The 20,854-nt window shown below is 38.3% G+C and overlaps 1 pseudogene; it reads right to left on the bottom strand.

Annotated features, from left to right (window-relative positions):
- Positions 1–6,419: 6,419 nt before the first annotated feature.
- On the bottom strand, positions 6,420–15,540 carry LOC132140496 (glutathione hydrolase 6-like; annotated as a pseudogene).
- Between the last annotated feature and the right edge of the window lie 5,314 nt (positions 15,541–20,854).

Genomic DNA, 20,854 nt, shown 5'->3' with positions numbered 1-20,854 from the left:
AAAACGTAGTACAGTATTGGGTAAAGTAATTTGCTTATATTACTATAGCTGTTATATTACCACAGCAACTATAGAATTACCACAACAAATTAATTCAAGTACTTTACTATAGTATGGTTCAAAAACACTATAGTATTAACTATAAATTAATAAGCTGGGCTAGGAAAGAGTATTTTAAAAGAGAAAATGAACACACTCCAGCATTAAACTATAATGACAGATTCTGAAACAAAAATGGGAGAGTCTTGATGTATTCTGCTCATAATTCCTGGCTCATAACCCAAACGATGAGAGGAAAAGCAAAAGAACTTAAATCAATACTGACAGTGCAGCAAATCAGCACAAAGAAGATAGACCACCAGATATTTTTACAATCACAAAATCTGCTTCAGCAGCACTGAGCTATTTTGCACCAGCACAAAATATTTACCTATTGTACTCTTGAAAAAAAAAAAAAAACAATTAATTAACAATTAACTAAATAATTTAGTATCCTTTAGTTTTTACTACAGTAAACTTAAGTGTATTGTAGTACAATATACCCTATAGTTGTAGAAAACGTAGTACAGTATTGGGTAAAGAAATTTGCTTATATTACTATAGCTGTTATATTACCACAGCAACTATAGAATTACCACAACAAATTAATTCAAGTACTTTAATATAGTATGGTTCAAAAGAACTTAAATCAATACTGACAGTGCAGCAAATCAGCACAAAGAAGATAGACCACCAGATAGTTTTACAATCACAAAATTTGCATCAGCAGCACTGAGCTATTTTGCACCAGCACAAAATATTCACCTATTGTACTCTTGAAAAAAACAAAACACAGTTCATAAATCTTTTTCACCAAATTGGTGGTGAATCTGTATAATCTGTCATTCACACATTTTCATAGGTAATGTTTACACTCCACTTACAGTTAGGTTTGGGGGTGGCCCTTTTCCCCCTAAAAATCATACATTTCCAAATATATTTCACATCGTACAAATTCATACAAAACTGCCACTGCATAAAATAGTTATGTTTTCTTATGAGATTTTACAACAACAACAAAAAAGCTTTTTGTCCCACAAATCATAAACTCTCACACAAATCATTTAAATCTCACATGAATTCACGTAAATAATCACATAATTCTGACATCAGCAAGTCCAAAAACAAATAACCTTCACATAAACATACTAGTCAAGAATTTTAAATTTTACATTTTAAACGGGTTTCGTTTTTACAGAAACCACATGACGCGTCTGACATAGTGATTGTGGGCACTGAGAAGTGGGCACGTCTACTATGTGGTGCGCGTGATCGACTTGAGTCGCTTTTATGGGCGCGAGCCCTGTGTGAAGGGCTGTGCTTATATGTGGAGATGGGCACTGAGCAGTGGGCATCGTCACTACATTTATAGCACCATCGGCCGTGGCCGGGACACCAGAAATTACACCTTTTTCGGGAAATATCTGGGTAGCCGTGATAACGGTTTTCGTGTGCAGGCAAGCGGGCAACCGTACAGGCTTGCGCATTGCAAAAAACGCTGAAACAGTCACAATCTCTGGAAACTGAAACAGCGGCGCGCTTAGGTGAGAGCCCGGCCACAGCGGAACTCGTACACCGGCGCTTCGATGAAGCAGCCATCGTGGGTAATGCCGACGCAGCGTCATGCAGCATGCGTAGATGGCTTTCCTAGGATGGCTTCGGGGCTCCCGGTCTCACCGTAATCCTCTGCCGCGGTCCCCGCGGCGCGGGGCGACGGCCAGTAGAGCGAGAACGGGGGTCTCGAGCTGCGTTGCTGAAGCTGTTGCGATAACGGCTTTTGTGTGCAGGCAAGCGGGCAACTGTGCAGGCTTGCGCATTGCAGAAAACGCTGAGACAGTCACAATTCCTGGAACTGAAACAGCGGCGCGCTTGCAGCAGTACACAGCCATAGGCGAGACGCACAGCCTATCGAGCGCGGGCTGATGCAACATCAGACCAATAAATGTAGTGACGATGCCCACTGCTCAGTGCCCATCTCCACATATAAACTCGTACACCTGCGCTCCACATATAAACTCGGCCACAGCGGAACTCGTACACCTGCGCTTCGATGAAGCAGCCATCGTTAGTAGTGCCGACGCAGCGTCACACAGCAGGCTTTAGATGGCAACACCGCTTTTGCCGCCGTCCAGCAGAGGGCGGACAAAGGTGCGTCGCTATCGCCTGTTCCACCGGCGGAAGTGAGTGGTAGTTCCCGTTTTTAGCATCATCAGTGTGGAGAATGCTAGTGAGACAGACGAACGAGTTCGCGCTGAATATGGAGCGTTCCAAGCCTTCGCCACCTCTTCGTGAAGCTCAGGAAGAAATGAGGCGGGCTTTGAGAAGTACGCTCATCCGAAAGGGAAATACCATCCAGCCGGGAACGAGAGGGGGGGCGCTGGTGCAAACCACTCGCGGCCGAGACTCATCGCGGCCAACACGAGCATTTGCCCCGGCTCCTTCTCGATGTCAGCTCGTCTCCTGGGCTACTGAGCAGAAGGCGCGAGATCCTCGGAGCTCGCCCAGCCCTCACTGCCCGAAGCTAGCAGAGAGCGCGTGTCCTCTTCCTCCGACGCGGCCCTGAGATCGACTTCCTCGGACGACGCACCGGCAAACAGCGGGCGCTGCCCACCGGGAAGCGATGCAGAGGGGCCGGTGAAGCAGGGCGAACCGGCGAGCTCGGTTGAGCTGAAGACGGTTCCGGAATCCGCTGGAAGCGATGCTTTTACGGCGCCTCAGCGCAGCGGAGAATGCAGGCTCAGAGAAAAAGGCCAGGCGAGTCCTCAGAGTCACCATGGCAACAGCTCGCAGTGGGGGCATCCGCCGTCAGCGAGTGCGAGCGCTGCATGATCTTCACCCAGGCAGGAGACACAGATGACGTACCAGTCTCCCTCGCTGAGTGGGGCTCTGACGAGCCGCAGGAAGGCATCTTAAAAAAGACGCGAGCTCTTTTACGAGTGTGTGTCGCAGGGCGGACACACACACACACATAAAGAACAGCTTGGATATAACAGTCTCGCCTATGGCTGTTAGGGAAGTCGTGGCCTAATGGTTAGAGAGTCGGACTCCCAATCGAAAGGTTGTGAGTTCGAGTCCCGGGCCGGCAGGAATTGTGGGTGGGGGGAGTGCATGTACAGTTCTCTCTCCACCTTCAATACCACGACTTAGGTGCCCTTGAGCAAGGCATCGAACCCCCAACTGCTCCCCGGGCGCCGCAGCATAAATGGCTGCCCACTGCTCCGGGTGTGTGCTCACAATGTGTGTATGTGTGTTCACTGCTCTGTGTGTGTACCAGTCCGGGTGTGTGCTCACAGTGTGTGTATGTGTGTTCACTGCTCTGTGTGTGTGCACTTCGGATGGGTTAAATGCAGAGCACAAATTCTGAGTATGGGTCACCATACTTGGCTGAATGTCACTTCACTTTCACAGAATTGAAAGGATATAGGCGCTGGATAGCGCAGCAGGAATGGCAGTGGAAGGTGGCGATGCCAGCAGCTTCAGAATGGCTCGTCCTGCTGATGTGCTTTCTCAGATGGCGCTTGCTTCCTCTGTGATCCAGCGATGCGTGAGCTTTGCTGAAGAGATGAAAAATCAAGTGAGTCAGCCTTTTCGAGCTCCTTTTATAGGAGCTTTCCACACCCGTTTCGGCGGGAAGTGGCAAGAAGGGCGCAAAGCGCCCTTATTGGTCTGATGTTGCATCAGCCCGCGCTCGATAGGCTGTGCAGTTGCCGCAGAACAAGCCAATGAGCGAACGCGCCGTCTCGCCTATGGCTGTGTACTGCTGCAAATGCGCTTTACAAAAATACAAAATTAAGGATAATTTTTTGCTTCAGTATTTCGTGAAAAGAGACTTTTCCCGTAGCGTCTTAGCTAAGATGCAGTACGAGAGAGCTCTCGTAAGAGAACTACATAAATATATTTGTTGGTAACTGACCTTTATCAAAACAATGTTATAAAGCAGCAGTTCTTCTTCACTCATCAGTTTCATCAAATCAATTAACCTCTTAGGGTTTGTGTGCACTGCATAGGCTTTGATTCATAAGACAATATAAAAAAATCAAAACAATGATATTTCAGGAAAGCATTTGAGAACAAGCTGCTTTTTGAAAAGTAGAGCATGTTAAGGATGTAACTTGACTGGGGAAAAAACAGTATTGCATTTTATTTTTTACAAATAATCTTACAACACAAGTAAACAAACACAAATTACATTCACATTAGTGCCGTCGAATGTTAATCGCAATTCATTGCATCAAAAAATAAAAAATTTTGTTTTCATAATATGTGTTTGTGTACTGTGTATATTTATTATCTATATACAGTAAAAACACACACATGCATGTACATATTTACATTTACATTTATTCATTTAGCAGATGCTTTTATCCAAAGCAACTTACAGATGAGGACAGTGGAAGCAATCAAAAACAACAAAAAGAGCAATGATATATAAGTGCTATAACAAGTCTCAGTTAGGTTAACACAGTACACGTAACATGGGATTTTAAATAATATAAATAAATAAATAAAAAAAAAAAATAAAATAACCGATAGAATAAAAAAAGAATAGAGCAAGCTAGTGTTAGAGATCTTTTCACATACACACACACACACACACACACACACACACACACACACACACACACACACACACACACATACAATTGCATAATAAATGAAAAGAAAATACAATACAAAAAGATTAGAAAGGTAGGTAGATTTTTTTAAAGAATAGAATTAGAATAGTGAGTGTTAAAGTTAGAGGGTCAAATAAAGATGGAAGAGATGTGTTTTCAGCCGATTCTTGAAGATGGCTAAGGACTCAGCTGCTCGGATTGAGTTGGGGAGGTCATTCCACCAGGAGGGAACATTTAATTTAAAAGTCCGTAAAAGTGACTTTGTGCTTCTTTGGGATGGCACAATCAAGCGACGTTCACTTGCAGAACGCAAGCTTCTAGAGGGCACATAAGTCTGAAGTAACAAATTTAGGTAATTGGGTGCAGAGCCAGTGGTAGTTTTGTAGGCAAACATTAATGCCTTGAATTTTATGCGAGCAGCTATTGGAAGCCAGTGCAAATTGATAAACAGAGGTGTGACGTGTATTCTTTTTGGCTCATTAAAAATTAATCTTGCTGCCGCGTTCTGAATTAATTGTAAAGGTTTGATAGAATTGGCTGGAAGACCTGCCAAGAGGGCATTGCAATAGTCCAGCCTGGAAAGAACAAGAGCTTGAACAAGGAGTTGTGCTGCATGTTTCGAAAGAAAGGGCTTGATCTACTTGATGTTGAATAAAGCAAATCTGCAGGATCGGACAGTTTTAGCAATGTGGTCTGAGAAAGTCAGCTGATCATCAATCATAACTCCAAGGCTTCTAGCTGTTTTGAAGGAGTTATGGTTGATGTGCCTAACTTGATGGTGAAATTGTGATGAAACAATGGGTTTGCTGGAATCACAAGCAGTTCTGTCTTGGCAAGGTTGAGTTGAAGGTGATGGTCCATCATCCAGGAAGAAATGTCTGTTAGACAAGCTGAGATGCGAATAGCAACCGTCGGATCATCAGGATGGAATGAGAGGTAGAGTTGAGTGTCATCAGCATAGCAGTGGTATGAAAAGCCATGTTTCTGAATGACAGAACCTAATGATGCCATGTAGACAGAGAAGAGAAATGGTCCAAGAACTGAGCCCTGAGGCACCCCAGTAGTTAGATGTTGTGACTTGGACACCTCACCTCTCCAAGATACTTTGAAGGACCTATCTGATAGGTAAGACTCAAACCATTGAAGTGTGGTTCCTGAGATGCCTTTTGCCAGTAGGGTTGATAGGAGGATCTGGTGGTTAACCGTGTCAAAAGCAGCGGACAGATCAAGCAGGATAAGTACTGAAGATTTGGATTCTGCTCTTGCCAGTCTTAGAGCTTCAACAACTGAGAGCAAGGCTGTCTCAGTTGAATGCCCACTTCTGAAGCCAGATTGGTTGCTGTCAAGGAGGTTGTTGTTTGTGAGAAATGTAGAGACTTGGTTGAACACAGCTCGTTCAAGTGTTTTTGCAATGAAAGGAAGAAGGGAAACTGGTCTGTAGTTCTCTAAAAGAGATGGGTTGAGGTTGGGTTTCTTAAGTAGTGGAGTTATACGTGCCTGTCTAAATGATGAGGGAAAAACACCAGTGTGGAGGGATGTGTTGATGATGTGAGTGAGTGCAGGTACAACTGCAGGAGAAATGGCTTGAAGGAGATGAGATTTAATATTTTTATATTTCATATTTCATATTTCATATTTAAGAAAGATATGTTACATAACATAAGTCTTGGAGTATGTGCAATGCTCTTAAAGTGCATAATGTATTTTTTTACATGTCATTACTGGACATATCTTTCTTTGCATTATTATCCATCAGCATGGACCTCATGGAGCTCCATAGGCTCTTACATGTTCTGCATTCAGACACAGCAGCATGGAACACTGGCCCACCTTCTCTACAGGCCTGTCTGAAAACAACCCGAAGACAACAGAGCTGTTTGTGACACTAGAAACACATCCAGACCTGGAAGTCTCATGAGACCACAGTCTCATGAGCAGGCAGTCCAACGTCAGCCAGGTTTCCCAAAATCACAGAATGAAGCATGGCAGAAAGCCCTCCGGTCACAGCAACAAACTGCTTCTCCTCGGGATCATCCACCCCATCTTCAGTTATACTTAACACTAGAGGAAAACTAAAATAAGTCTCCTGAGTGATGTTTGAGGTAAAGTCATTGAGAATCACTCCGCTACTTGGTAAGTATTGCCTGGATCCCCATGTGCTGTTGAGCGAAGTGGAGACTACTATGAAATTGCCGTGACTATCAAGGATTCCTACATGTCTGCTTGTGGTATTTAATGTGAACATCTCTCTCTGACTTGTGTTGAAGAATTCATTCGCCAAATTCAGGAGGGCATTATAAGAGGAAAAGACATTACCGAGATCACCGTGGCTCCTGAAAAGTGACGTTTTGCTCTCTGACTCTATCTAATTTATTGGATACCATTCTACCTGTGAGCTGGTTGGGGGCTTAAAGAATGCTGTATTTCTCCTCTGCCACGATAAGGGGCTCATTGATTTCTCTGCCTCTGACCTGAGTGGCAGCAAGGAAAGCCAGTCTTCTCTGCCTCAGAAATGTCTTGAGCCAATTTTACGGCCAGGTTTTTCCGGGAAATGGGAGCTATTTAGGCTGATGCTCAGCAAAAGTTCTGATAGATTCCCGTTGGCAACACGCTCGCCCTCTGATTTCACACAGCCGGTCATATCGCAGAACAGATCGCACAGTCTTGACTGGAGTATTTTGTCCTTGTGGGTTTCTAAAGCCCTAGAGAGGATTCCATCGATAAGGAAACCCTCTTTAGTGAGTTTCTTAGCGCCCTCGAAAAGTCGACTCCATTCTAATTGCCCATATTTGGAGTACAGAAGTCGAAGGCCCTGCAATAATGAGGGAGCACCATATGTGGGCAACTTCTGAGAGGTGTCATGTATCGCTTTAAATTATCTTGTAGGTTGATTGTACAAAATTGCAGAAAACACTCCGACTGGAAGAAAAGGGAAGCACAAATGAATCATTCAGCAGCCTCAAAAATTTGTTTATGCTTTTAGTAACCTTGTGAAAGGCAAATGCGATGCTAAACAGTTGTAGATATTAACAACAAACAGTATGCATTTGAGAGTCTAAACTGATCAGATATTCATGTAGGAGTGGTTTTATATTGTTAATTGGCTTTTTCCATGGTTAATTTCTATAACCTTTCATAAACATTATTTTACATCTAACGAAACAGTCTTAAAAACCACTCACTAAAACCATTTTTGAAATGCATAACACTTCAACAAAACTTGCTCATTGTATTTTTTTGAAAATTATACTCAATATTGCAAGTTAAACATTAAAACTCAGCAGATTTCAGGAAATTACATCATGCATCAGAAAGAGCTAGAAATCAATGATAAATCACAAAATCAATTATGAATGTTAATAACAATGGCAGTGTTGTAGTCGAGACCAACTCATTCAAGTCCAAGTCAAGACAAAGACCATATTTGAGTCAATGCTTATTCTTGACTCCGGCTTAACAATTTAGTGGTCTGGGTCTTGGCTCAGACCCCAATGTGGTGGTCTCAACTACAACACAGAGTTGTACTTTTTGTTTTACAGTTTTTCTTGATTGCTTTAAACACATTTCTTGAAACTATGCCTCATTGTCAAAACAGTAAGCATAAATCCATAAGGTCTCACCAAATTCCCCAAACATCCTATTTTCAGGTCAAAATGAAGCTCTACACTCAAAACCACTCACTCTTGCTGAAAAACCAAACTTTGCCCTCAGACATCACACACACTACAACATACCCTTACACACCTGTGAGAAAAATTCAAAACATTACTACAAAAACCAAAACCAGTAATATGTTGTTGCTTGTGGTTCTCCCCCTCAATGAACTTTTCACATGTTGAACATGTGTATACATTTGCACATTTTCTATTCCTATTGCTCCAAAACTGAATGAACTGCTATGATGACTTGAGTGAATAATATTAAATGCTAGTGCTTTCTATATGACAACATGGTGTAGGCAATGAGAAATGAAGGGATTTGTATGTAGAGTTTTGCAGTGACAGTTAAACAAATCAGATTCATTTATAGTTTAAATTGATAGTTTAGGGAAATGGTTGTGCTTTTTAATAAATGGCATTATGGTCTTGAAATTTTAGTTCCACAGCCTGGTTATAGTGTTTAAGCAATCGAGAAAAACTGTAATCAACCAAGACTTTGGCACCGAAACCTTTGATTTCTAGAAGTGAAGTGTTGAAAAGTGCATGATACTACTTCTGAGTCAAAAAACAAGCAGCATTTACTTCTTCAGTCTGAATGCAGATGCAAATTGAAATTTTCAAGCATAGAAGATGGGAATTTGATAAATTCCAGTCTGTTCCTCACACAAAGTTTTTGAATGACTTCACATGACTTGTGCAAGAGCTAGGCCACTTTTATGACATGATTATCACGGTCCCAGCTTTTTGAAAAAAACATTTCCCTGAATCATTCAAACCATTTTGTCAACTGGTTGGAATTATTCCTTGTAAAACTTTTATTTTATTATTATATATATTTTTTTGAGGTTGTTGCTTTTAATTTTATTTGTCATGAGATAATTAAAAGTAAATTTTAAGTAAGTATTTATCAAATAAATTGTTAAAGGAAATGAATCACAACTCTACACTGGCAAGAATATCTATAAGTGAAATAACATAGAGAAAATTAATGCCGGAATCTACACTGTCATCAACACGGCGCGGCAAAAACCGAAAGATCCCATTACAGGTGCTGCATCCGAAAACTCTAAAATCCACGCAACAGATGTCATGCAAATTTTACTTTCATTTTGTCACTTACAAATGGAAATCTATCGTAATTCCATCATCCTCATCTTCGGTAGAATTGTTGTCGTTTTCATCTCGCACATCACTTGCGAGTACTTTATACTGTATTTAACAGTGCTCTGCACCATTTTTTCCGTGTGCATTTTGGATCTGTCGTTTAAATGTTGATTCCAGAAACCTAGAAATCTCCAGCTTCTGGTTTGTCCTGACAGTCAGGCCATGGTAAAAACTGCACAAACCCTACTAATACACGTCAAAGTTATTGTGTTTCAAGACAACTCAAATTAATTTAATTAACCAAAATTTGTCTATTCAAACTGTGTGTAGTTCACTGTGCAGTGCAATTAAAAAGAGAAAAATTTCTTACATCAACAGACTAAATAAATAAAGCCAAGACTAGCTAAATAACAAACAAACCCACAATGCGTACAGCAAGTGACAACTAACACAATAGTTCCCTGATCCCTGCTTAAACAGTAGTAAAGGCACGTATATTATATCATAAAGGCATAATCTACATTTAAAAAGCTTTGTTTTGCTTTTTTTTTATTTAATTTTTATTTTTATTTCCACAAAGGCAGAGGTTAGGGGTAAAACAGTGGGGTTGGTCTGTGCTGATGCTCAATGTTCCAGTGACCTGGAAGCAAGCTAAGAGCATAAGCCTCAATATTCCTTTCATAGTAGCCTGTGACTCCAAATATCCATCTTCAAGAGAATCATGGTGCACGGCTTCCCACCTTATTTACTTTTTGACATTTACTGGAAGGTTTTCAACATGCAGAGAGTAATTGAATATAAAATTCCCGCAGAGATGGTGAGAACCGCTGTCATATCAAGATACAGCGAGAGATTGAGAATCTCAGCAATACTGACCGGCTTAAATGTCACTCATGTGGCTATGACTTTATTTGTTTATATCCTCTGCTCTCTTGGTATCACTTGCCCCCTTCTATTCCACATGTAGCTCTACAGCAGTATTCAGATACACCTTTATACAGCCCTGAATGTCAGCACATTAGAAGATTGTGAGGCAGGGGGGTTATAAGAAGAAGAAAAAGTAGTTTCCATGGAGTACAATCTCTTTGATCAAATTTATGTGTGCTTGAATAGACTTTGAAGTTAGGTGGTTTGTAAGATAAACTGTCTGGCACCAGTTCCTTTGTGAGTTTTGTCTCTTTTTATATTGCCTGGTGCTTTATTTATTTATTTATTTATTTATAAGAAACTATTTTTATAAGAAAAATAGTTCTCAAGAGGCACAATTAAAAGGCAAATATATTGTCAACAGATTCAATCAAACTTCATCATTCGTATTTGTTCATTTGAAACTAATGTTCCAATATTGTGAACAAAGTTTGTTTGCATATCATTAATATTCTGCAAAATATTAGAATTTTATTAAGGATCATATTGTATTACATGCACATTTCTATGCGATTGTCTTGCTTCGGGTTTACATTTTAACACAGACAATATTTTATTATAGTCCTTTTGCTATAAGACTTAATTAAATATCTATAGAAAACCTAAAAATGCAGTTGTAATATGAGTCCAAAGAATGAGGATGTAAATGCAGCATTTCCTTAAAACCACAAGAATCCAGGAACAACAAAACATGAGAAAGCAGTATGAGACAAGACAAAAGAAACAAAGACTAAATGCACAAGACAACCTATAAAAAGCGGATAATAAATTGTTGGCACATAAATGAATGAAGGCAAAATTAACAAAGACATCACTAAGAACACTGACATTTTAAATAAGATATATTTAAAAAAAGATGCATGAAAACAAAGAAACAATATTGACCAAACTTGTGCCAACAGTATGAATTCCTAACCTCGGACACAGACATTTGCAAATATATATCACCTATATGACAATGGCTTAGTAGTTATGTTTCATGAGTTAAATGAAGTCAGGAAGAAAAAGCGTGAGGGGAATGAATGTGGATCTAATAATAAATAGGCTACTGTCAGAATTTGTAATTGCTTCTGGTCCTTGAAGTCAGGATTCTGTATCCCCTCTTAATTGGATAGACTTGAAGGCCTCCTCAGCAGTTTATCATATCATAGCCCATGGACAGCACAGAATGGCCTGTTTAAAGCCCGCGGCTTTGACCTGCTGTTGCTCCTAAAGCTTTGTGATGATGCATTTGGTAAGTCAAGAGGAATAAGCTCCATGCTACTGGTCCATATGGGGAATAAGGATTTTGAAAATTGTTGATGGGGAAAAGGTTTGGGTATTTTTTTTTTGATAACTAAATGTGGTGGCAGCTGTCAAAATGAAAGGGGAGTTTAGCATTTGACAGCACTTTTCAAACTACTAGAGTGATACCACAAAATTTTGATTGAGTTCCGGCTATGTTCATGAGAAATTCTAGAGACTCTAAAAATAGAATGCAGATACTTACTGTATAGATACAGACAGACAGACAGACTGTCTAATAATCTAATGCAGTAGAAAGAGGGGCCAAATGTAAACATAACTGGTTGTGTATTTTGCTTAGACTCTAATGGCATTAGCCAGCTATTTTCCCTTACCACTGTACAACTATTTATCCACTAATATTTGTTTAAATGCTGTTTTTATTCTCATATAAACAAAACTTTGACAATTCATTTCATCATATTGGGGAGATACACAAGGAGCTATATTGGCTATATTTGTTTTGTTGTTCAAAATAAGTTACTTATGCTCACCAAGGCTGAATTTATTTGATTGATTTGAAAAACTTTTGGAAACTGAGACGTTGTAAAATATATATATATATATATTTTTTAAGATATTGTCATTTATTCCTATGATGGCAAAGCTGCATCATATATATTATATTCATTCATTACACACAGACTGATATATTTCAAATGTTTATTTCTTTTATATTTCAAATGTTTATTTCTTTTAATTTTGATGTTTATAACTGCACTTCATGCCTCCTGCTGCTGACCAACTTTATGGAGATGCAGATTTCATTTTCCAACTGGACTTGGCACCTGCACACAGTGCCAAAGCTTCCAGTGACTGGTTTAAGGACCATGGTATCCCTGTTCTTAATTGGCCAGCAAACTCGCCTGACCTTAACCCCATAGAAAATCTATGGGGTATTGTGAAGAGGAAGATGCGATATACCAGACCCAAGAATGCAGAAGAGCTGAATGCCACTATCAGAGCAACCTGGGCTCTCATAATACCTGAGCAGTGCCACAGACTGATCGACTCCATGCCATGCTGCATTGCTGCAGTAATTCAGGCAAAAGGAGCCCCAACTGTGTATTGAGTGCTTTTCATTTTCATTAGGGTGGCCATATGCGCCGTTCATAAGGAACACATCCCAGCCAGGAGTTTAATAATGGCTAAAATATCCAGGTTGATTGTTGTGTAACATTCATGAGAGCTATAAAGAGCGTATAGTGTCCCGTATGAACAGCGCATATGGCCACCCTAACTTTCATACTTTTTAGTTGGCCAAGATTTCTAAAAATCCTTTTTTTTTGTATTGGTCTTAAGTTATATTCTAATTTTCTGAGATACTGAATTTGGGATTTTCCTTAGGTGTCAGTTATAATCATCAAAATTAAAATAACTAAACATATGAAATATATCAGTCTGTGTGTAATGAATGAATATAGTATACAAGTTTCACCTTTTGAATGGAATTAGGGAAATAAATCAGCTTTTTGATGATATTCTAATTTTATGACCAGCACCTGTATATAGATAGATAGATAGATAGATAGATAAGTTATATATATAGTAGTTGTATAGACTATATAGATAAAAAAATATAAATTGAAATATACATTTATGGCAAGCATTTTTCTTGAATTTAGTTTATGATTGCTCCCCCCTCAGCAGTGGCCCAAATAGTGGGCCATATTGAGCAGGGATGGAGTATAGGTTATGTCCTAGATTTTTTTTTTCTTTTCTTTTTTTTTCTTTCAATCGGGCACCTGTGTTTTCAGTCACAGCACATTTGTAAAGTGCTGACATAGTCCAACCTTCTTTCGCAAAGTACATTTTATTCTGAAACTGACTTTATTGTAGAGTCACTAAGAAAATGTCTAGTCTCCCTGTAAAGTACCAAAAATATTCTGTTTCTATATTTCCATATTTTATGAAGAATCCCATTTCAAATGTATTTCAAACCCCCTGATCATTACACCTACATCACAAAGCTTAGTTTTGGTATAATCCCACCCCAGAACTAATCCTAAACCTTAAAACTCAGATTGTGTAGACCTCTAAGTAGCAGTTAATCACCTTTCATTCTGCTATCAATATTTCCTTAGAGAGTCATTCAATTTCAAATTTTATTTGGGGAGAGTTCTTTGTCTCAAAGCAATTACTAAATCACACAGAGTTGTCTATCAAAATGTTACTTAGGAATGCAAATTTTTAACCAGTTTCCCTTAAGGATAATAATGTTGTTTGGATGTTTATTGGTGTTTTTCAATTGAAAGAGAAAGTTTTTGTGCCATTTCAGTAGGAAATAAGATGGCACCTTGGGTTAAAGCCCAACAAGAAGCTGATTTCACTGAATGAGAAATATGCTGAAGGATATTGATAAAGTCACCTTGCCCCACACCCCAGCAAAAGAGCACCATAATTAACTTCATGACACACTATGTAACTGTTGAGCATGCCTCATAGCTGTATGCAATGAAATCAATATTTCTATCCCGGTCTTCACTGCACTTATTTTCGTACTTCATTGACCTTCCTATTGATTCTTAAACTATTTACCTTCAAGTGCAACGAATGTGTCTCCACCATAAGAACAAACAATGCCATCTTAACTAGATTAAATAGGAATACAATACTGAGAGTGGGCACAAACTTCTGGAATGATTTGTAATGATTCTCTCAGCTAACAGACTACTAACAATTAATACACAATCAGTGTGAATGATGCTTTGAATATATGTAACACTTGATGAGCAGGACTACTGTTGTAGTCTGAATCAAAGCTTTGACAATTATATTGGCGGTTAGTTTCTTTGTATTTGCCAGCGGAAATACTTCTATACAAAGCCAATGCAGAATCAACAGCTACACATCAGAGCAACTTACAACATTGGTGTTTTGAACGAAACAGTGTATTTAAAAAAAAATTGTTACCTGTTCGTCCATCAGTCGTAAACAACAAATCAGTGACCAAATCAGTGTATTACAAAAAATCTGTTGAGTGAATTAATCATTGACAATAATAACTTTGACGGGAAAAAGATTTCAGATAAAAAAACTGTCTCTGATTTAATCAGTGAATCTAAATGGATTGGTTGAGTAAATGAATCAATGATGATCATAATTTGTTTAGTTTCTGAATGAATCAGTGCTTTAGAACAAATCATTAGAGTGAATGAATCAGTGACTCAACCATGATTGTTTCATTCCCGAATGAAACAGTGTATTTGAACAAAATAGTTGAGTGATTGAATTAATGACTCACTCATAATTGATTTGTTCTTGAATGTATCAGTGTTTTTGAGCTAATAAGTGCTAAAAACAGTCACTTGTCACCTCCTACTGGTGTAACCTGCATAAAGTCACTGAAAATTCCCAATCGTAATGCACAGAGTCTGCTTGGAGCATACAAAATAGTGATACAAAAAGTGACAAGTTAATAATAATAACAGCAATGTTTTATTTTTATATGAGGTTATTTGAACAAAATATTGGATACTTTCCTGCAGATATAATATTATACAATGTATCTTTACAAAATCAAAATCTGAAAGAAGAGCATTTATGAGGCCATGTTATTTTCCTTGTTTCCTAAAAGATAACAGTGAATAAATAATCAGCATGAGCAAACAAACAAGGTTTGATACCCAACTGTGATAACTGCCCATTTTTTCTCCATAAATCATTTTCACATTATCAGAGAGCACAGTAAGACCCAGGTGTTCCAGGGAAGAGGGAGAGGGTATAACACATTTCTCATGCTCTTATTCATGCAGCTGCACGAAATAAATGATTGTCCAGTTCTTATCTGGCAGCTCAGTCTGTCAACCACACTTGCTGAGGTGGAGCCAAATGATTTGAGTCTCAGAACTTGACGCCATGATACCTTCACAAAAGAACATGGAGGCTGGTTCAGATTCTGCCTCCACCATCACGAGATTAGACTCCCATCCCACTGCCTGCACCGGGGATCTATGTCACCTATTGTGCTCTTTTGTATAATGTGTAGGTAATTGAAATACTACTATTTGAGAGAACCCTGCAACATTACTACAGTAACAATAACACTGATATGAAGCCTTTTTTCACCTCAATCAATAACTGACATGAAGGATGCAGCCAGTTTCACTTTTCAAATAAAAGGACAAGACAAGGGCACAAAACAGGAACACATATTCAGCCACAGACAAAGACAGTGACAGAAGAAGTGAGAATGACCATGAACCAGCAAAAACAAGAGTGCAAGGGGAACTATAAATAGGGAGGAAAGCACATGAGGAACAGGTGGACACAATCAAGTAAATAAGGGCAAGACAAGGGCTAAACAAGGGGGCATGGTAAAGGGAAAAAAGGGGACAGGACAAGAGAAGCACATGGCCAACATAAACAAAGACAGAGGCATGTGCTCAGACAAAAGACAAACAAAGACACAAACATGACTGTCTGGGCAGGACCCTAACACCAGCATTCCAAAGACTCATGCAGCAATTACTTTAAACACCTTATATTCCCTTACGAAAGGAAAATATATTTACCAATATATTTCTTAAAATATTTCTTAAGATAGATTGTAATATATTATTTTCCCTTTTTATTTTCTAATATATTATATATTTGAATACATTTAATAATATATTAATGATACATATATTATATAATAAATTGCAAAATATACAAATGATTGCCGCTTTCAATATATTGCAATATATTGGAAAAAATAAATATATATAAGAATATATGCCTAATAAATTACATGATATTTTCCAATATACTGCAATATATTTTTGTTTCATAAGTGTTCAGCATTAGCTCCTGTCACTCAAACAGCAGAGTAGGATGCTACCTATTATCTTCCTCTCACCCTGTTACTGACCCCTGTAGGTAGTATCATGACCTCACCCTATCGGGAAGAATTTTGTGCTGAAATAGCTCTGTTAACATAGTGCATGTCAGACTCTGACAAATGCATTTATCAGCTCTGCAGCAGTGCTCATTTTTCACGGCTTTGCTAATTAGAGCACAAAGGGCAACCATGTCTGCCGCACTGGACACTCAATCAATACAAACTCGCAGTTCACATCGGCGTAAGAATCCTGGCAGAACTGCAAGTGGAAAGGTTATTGTGCTCCAGTTTTTGCTCAGTGTATCAAAACAGTGTAGCCCTTCCTCAACAGTGCGATCATGGGAAAAATTAATAATAATAAATGTAAAACACTCTTTGAGTGCACTATTAAAATGCAGTTTCTTGTAATCCTATTATATCCTTCATCAGTCTCCACATTTTAATATCCCATGAAAGTACTTAAAGAGATATAAAAGGCACTGTACAAATAAAAGTGTTCATCCTAATGGTTTGTTCCACAGGTCAATGCATCAAATATCGATATCAATGCATCAAATGATGAGGGCTTGTTTGGTTTGTGGAACATGACCTTCAACAAAACAGGCAACTGTTGAGTGTTAATTTTGTTCCGGCATACTGCCTGGCTCATTGATAAGATGCTACCATTTCAGAGGCTTGTGATATGTGATGTTCATTAAGGGCCTTACAGGTCAATTATGTTTTGAGTCACGATCAGGAGGGGGAGAAAAGCTTTTATCGACGCCGGGCCATTAAAAGGAAAGTGATCCATGGCACCCTGTGGCATTTTTTTCCTCTGCTAGCCACTTCCCATTTTCTCTAATTCCTCTAATGGTTAATCTTTCAGAGCAAAGGAGAACACAGTTTTCCCCTTGCAATTAAACTCTCTATGTCTTTCCTCACTAAAAATGTTTCGGCAAGGGCTACAATAGGAAAGTGCACCTTATAGAGAATGCAAGGCTTTTCAACATATTTGCAGGGGGTGAATATGTGTCGATGATGAAAGACTTCTTTGCCTTAAAGGAAATGGAGTCATATTGGGGTAAACTTGAACTGATGTGTTGCTGATGAAGCATTCCCACACACAGTCGGGCCAGTAGCTGAGGATTGTAATGCATTAGGTTTGTATAATGGAAAGTGTGTTTCAGTCATATTACCAAGAATATTCATGGCTGAATTTCATGCATGTCAACTAAAGCAATTTACAACTGCAAATGAGTGTGCCTGAAATTTTAGCCATTATTTATGGCTGCAGCAAACAGGAAAATCATAAATACATTTTTTGACTTTGAAAAAAGTGTAATGCTGACTGGTGTTAAACCTCAAAACAGTAATGGTGAAAGAAAAAAAAGGTTTCTTCTATTTTATGTTTTATTATATATAAGTAGCCTTTTTTTTAGCTTTATTTTTTGTCCAGATTATTATTGTTGGTACGTATACCATACATTTAAGTATATATATAATGTTTTGTATTTGAAATGACATAAAATAACATATAACAGATTTTTGAAAATAAATAAATAAATACAAATTTAATGATTTTTAAATCTTTTTATGAATGTACAGTAAGTCATGAAAATATTCAAAGCAAAACAAAACAATATAATTGTAATCAATTGGAAGACACAAAGTACAAGATAACGTATACTTGTTAACAGGGAAAACTCTTTTTCCCTGGGATCTCTGTGAGTTTGCTGTGAGCTGGTCTGATGTGAACGGTCTCCATCACTCATCTGTGAAAGGCACAGGCCACAAAAAGAGCAGCCACGGGGTTTGCACTTGACAGAGTAGCTTGTGCCAAATGCATTGGCCTGTCAGCTTGTCTCCCTTTAGTCCTCATTTATTGAAACCTGGGCTATGATGCACAAATGTTTTCTCACTAAATGTGATGCATTCGTATCCAACAGTCATTGTCCTTCAACACTCATAAAATCTATATGAAATATTACAAAGCAAATCTTTATATTTTGCCTTGTGCACATTCAATCAATCATTGGGGTGTTGTGACACTTGAGAGGTTAATTAGGCCATTTCAAAGCTTTCGTTCACAGGAGATCACTTTGTTGACATCACCAGTGTGGGAAAACACACCGCACATAATCTGTCTGTCTGTTTAGTCAATAACACAAGTCTATTTTAAAATGTGTTTAATATGACATGCTGTCAGCTGCCTGACCTTGAAACCATTGTTTGGTTAAAAGCAGCTGTTCACATACAGCAGAAAATAGGCATTTTTAGTTACTAATCAAAACGTCATAATATTCAATATGGTAGACCCCACCCCCACCCCACATATCTGCATTAAACACACTGGATTAAGTATAAGATTTTTAATCAACTGTAATTAAGAAGTGTCTCACTCTTCACCTAATGTGATGTAGAGGCCACTGGACCAGCCAGAAAATCAATTAACAAATTCTAATTCATCACTTTGAGTTAGGGGCAAAAGTAGATTTCTCACACATCAGCTGCGTCATTCTGCAGCCATCAGCACTGATGGCCAAATTAATAATAATGATGGCCTGCTCACATCTGAGTCAAGTGGTAATATTGCTTCTTAAAGAATTCCACTGATGTGTGACAATCAAAGTCATCTTAACTTGGTACATTCATTTTTCAGTTCATCGGCCTTCCCTGTACTGAATCTAATATGATCCCTGTATATGTACAGTGGCTCAAAAGTGTTTAGACACTTTAAACTGTATAAATACCACTCCATCAGAATGTAAAATATCCAAGCAAGTGACAAATATATTAATAGTGACAAGTAATCAGAAAATATTTGGATACTTTTGGTTGACAAACATAGCTGTGGTGAACTTCTCTAATACACCTTTGTAAATTTGGGGGGAACTGACATGCATCCACTAAAAACCAATGGGATACCATGCGCCTGGTTATTATTTAATTTTTTTTTAAGATGAGTAACAGGAGATGTCATAGCCTGTCCTGTCAAGACTGCTTTGTGCTTTTGTGTAGAAAAGGCGATGGTTTGAACAGGATGATTAGTTTCATTACTCTAGATTTCAAAGCAATTGCATTTAATTCTCAAAAAAGTTCCCACAATGGGGCTTTCAAACTGCTCTCATTAACAGCATACCAACAGTAATACAATAGCAAGTATATTTCAACTCATTGGTGGTTTGAAAAGCATAACAGATGCACCAGATGTAGGCTTCTATTTCGACACATTGTACCACATCACTGCCAAACGATAAGAGTGGCGTGCAAGTGGAAAGTTATTCATCTGTCGATAGAACACTAAATATGAGAAATCTTTATTGACACATCTTTTGAGTCCAACAGCAGAATATGCTGGTGTGCATTTGAGGACTGCAGACCAATGACATCTAAAATGGAATAAGAACTAATTGTGTTTTTGACAGTTCATGTCAAAAGGCTCTTCTGCTTGACATATTGATGCCAGCTATTAAAGGGTGATACACTTAGACCCTCAGCACAATACAGCCAATTAGTGCAATTCAGGTTTTAAACAACAAATCTTACACTGAGGAATGAAGGGCTCTAAAGTAATCAATATCACTGCAATATAACTGAATGGCTTTTGAATTGTAGATTGATTGCTGTTTCAAGAAAACCATTGCTCTCCATACCAGACTAAACACTTTCAGAAACAAATAATGGAGACAGGGAATCAGTGGTCAAGACACAATATGACCAGTTGGGGATGAAGCCATTAAAAGTGTTGATTATCTACCTTTGTAGAAATGTGGATAGTTTTTATGTGACTTTTAAGATTATATGACAGAACTATCTTTGTTTATTTCATAGAAGGTTTGAGCGATTTGAATTAGAACTGTGGCTTATGTTTATCAGCCAGTCTGTTTCCTGCATCTGAAGTCTGAATAATTAAGACCTGTCACAACTTTGGCTCTATTATTAATCTCTGACACTAAGCTGTCAAGAAGCTGTAATGGAAATTTGAAGTGTACACCTTGAGCCAAAGGAATTTCTTTATCAAAATGGCTTGAGAAGAAGTTCAAACACACAAAAAATGAATTCATCGAATTTAACATTTTTTTTTTTAAGGCAAGTGGTTGCAATCAACTTATTTTAGCTACATTTAAATACAATTTAGCTTTCAACTTTCAACTTTTTTTAATTAAATGTAACTTAAATAAATTGTTTGCAACCACTTACCTTAAAAAAATAAATAAATAAATATATATAGAAATAAATTCAGTGCACACACACAATCTGACTAAAAAGTAGTTTTTAATAGACTGGAATATATATTTCACTATTCTTTGCTTACTCATTGGGAAGGGACATTTCATTACAATTAAATTAGAAACATTCCGGTTATTAAAATTTCACATTCATAATAAGATGCTTATTTAGCTCTTGTTTATAAACAGACCTTA

The sequence above is a fragment of the Carassius carassius genome, chromosome 5, assembly GCF_963082965.1.
Source record: "Carassius carassius chromosome 5, fCarCar2.1, whole genome shotgun sequence".
NCBI lineage: Eukaryota > Metazoa > Chordata > Actinopteri > Cypriniformes > Cyprinidae > Carassius > Carassius carassius.
This window is presented reverse-complemented; position numbering and strand designations above follow the sequence as displayed.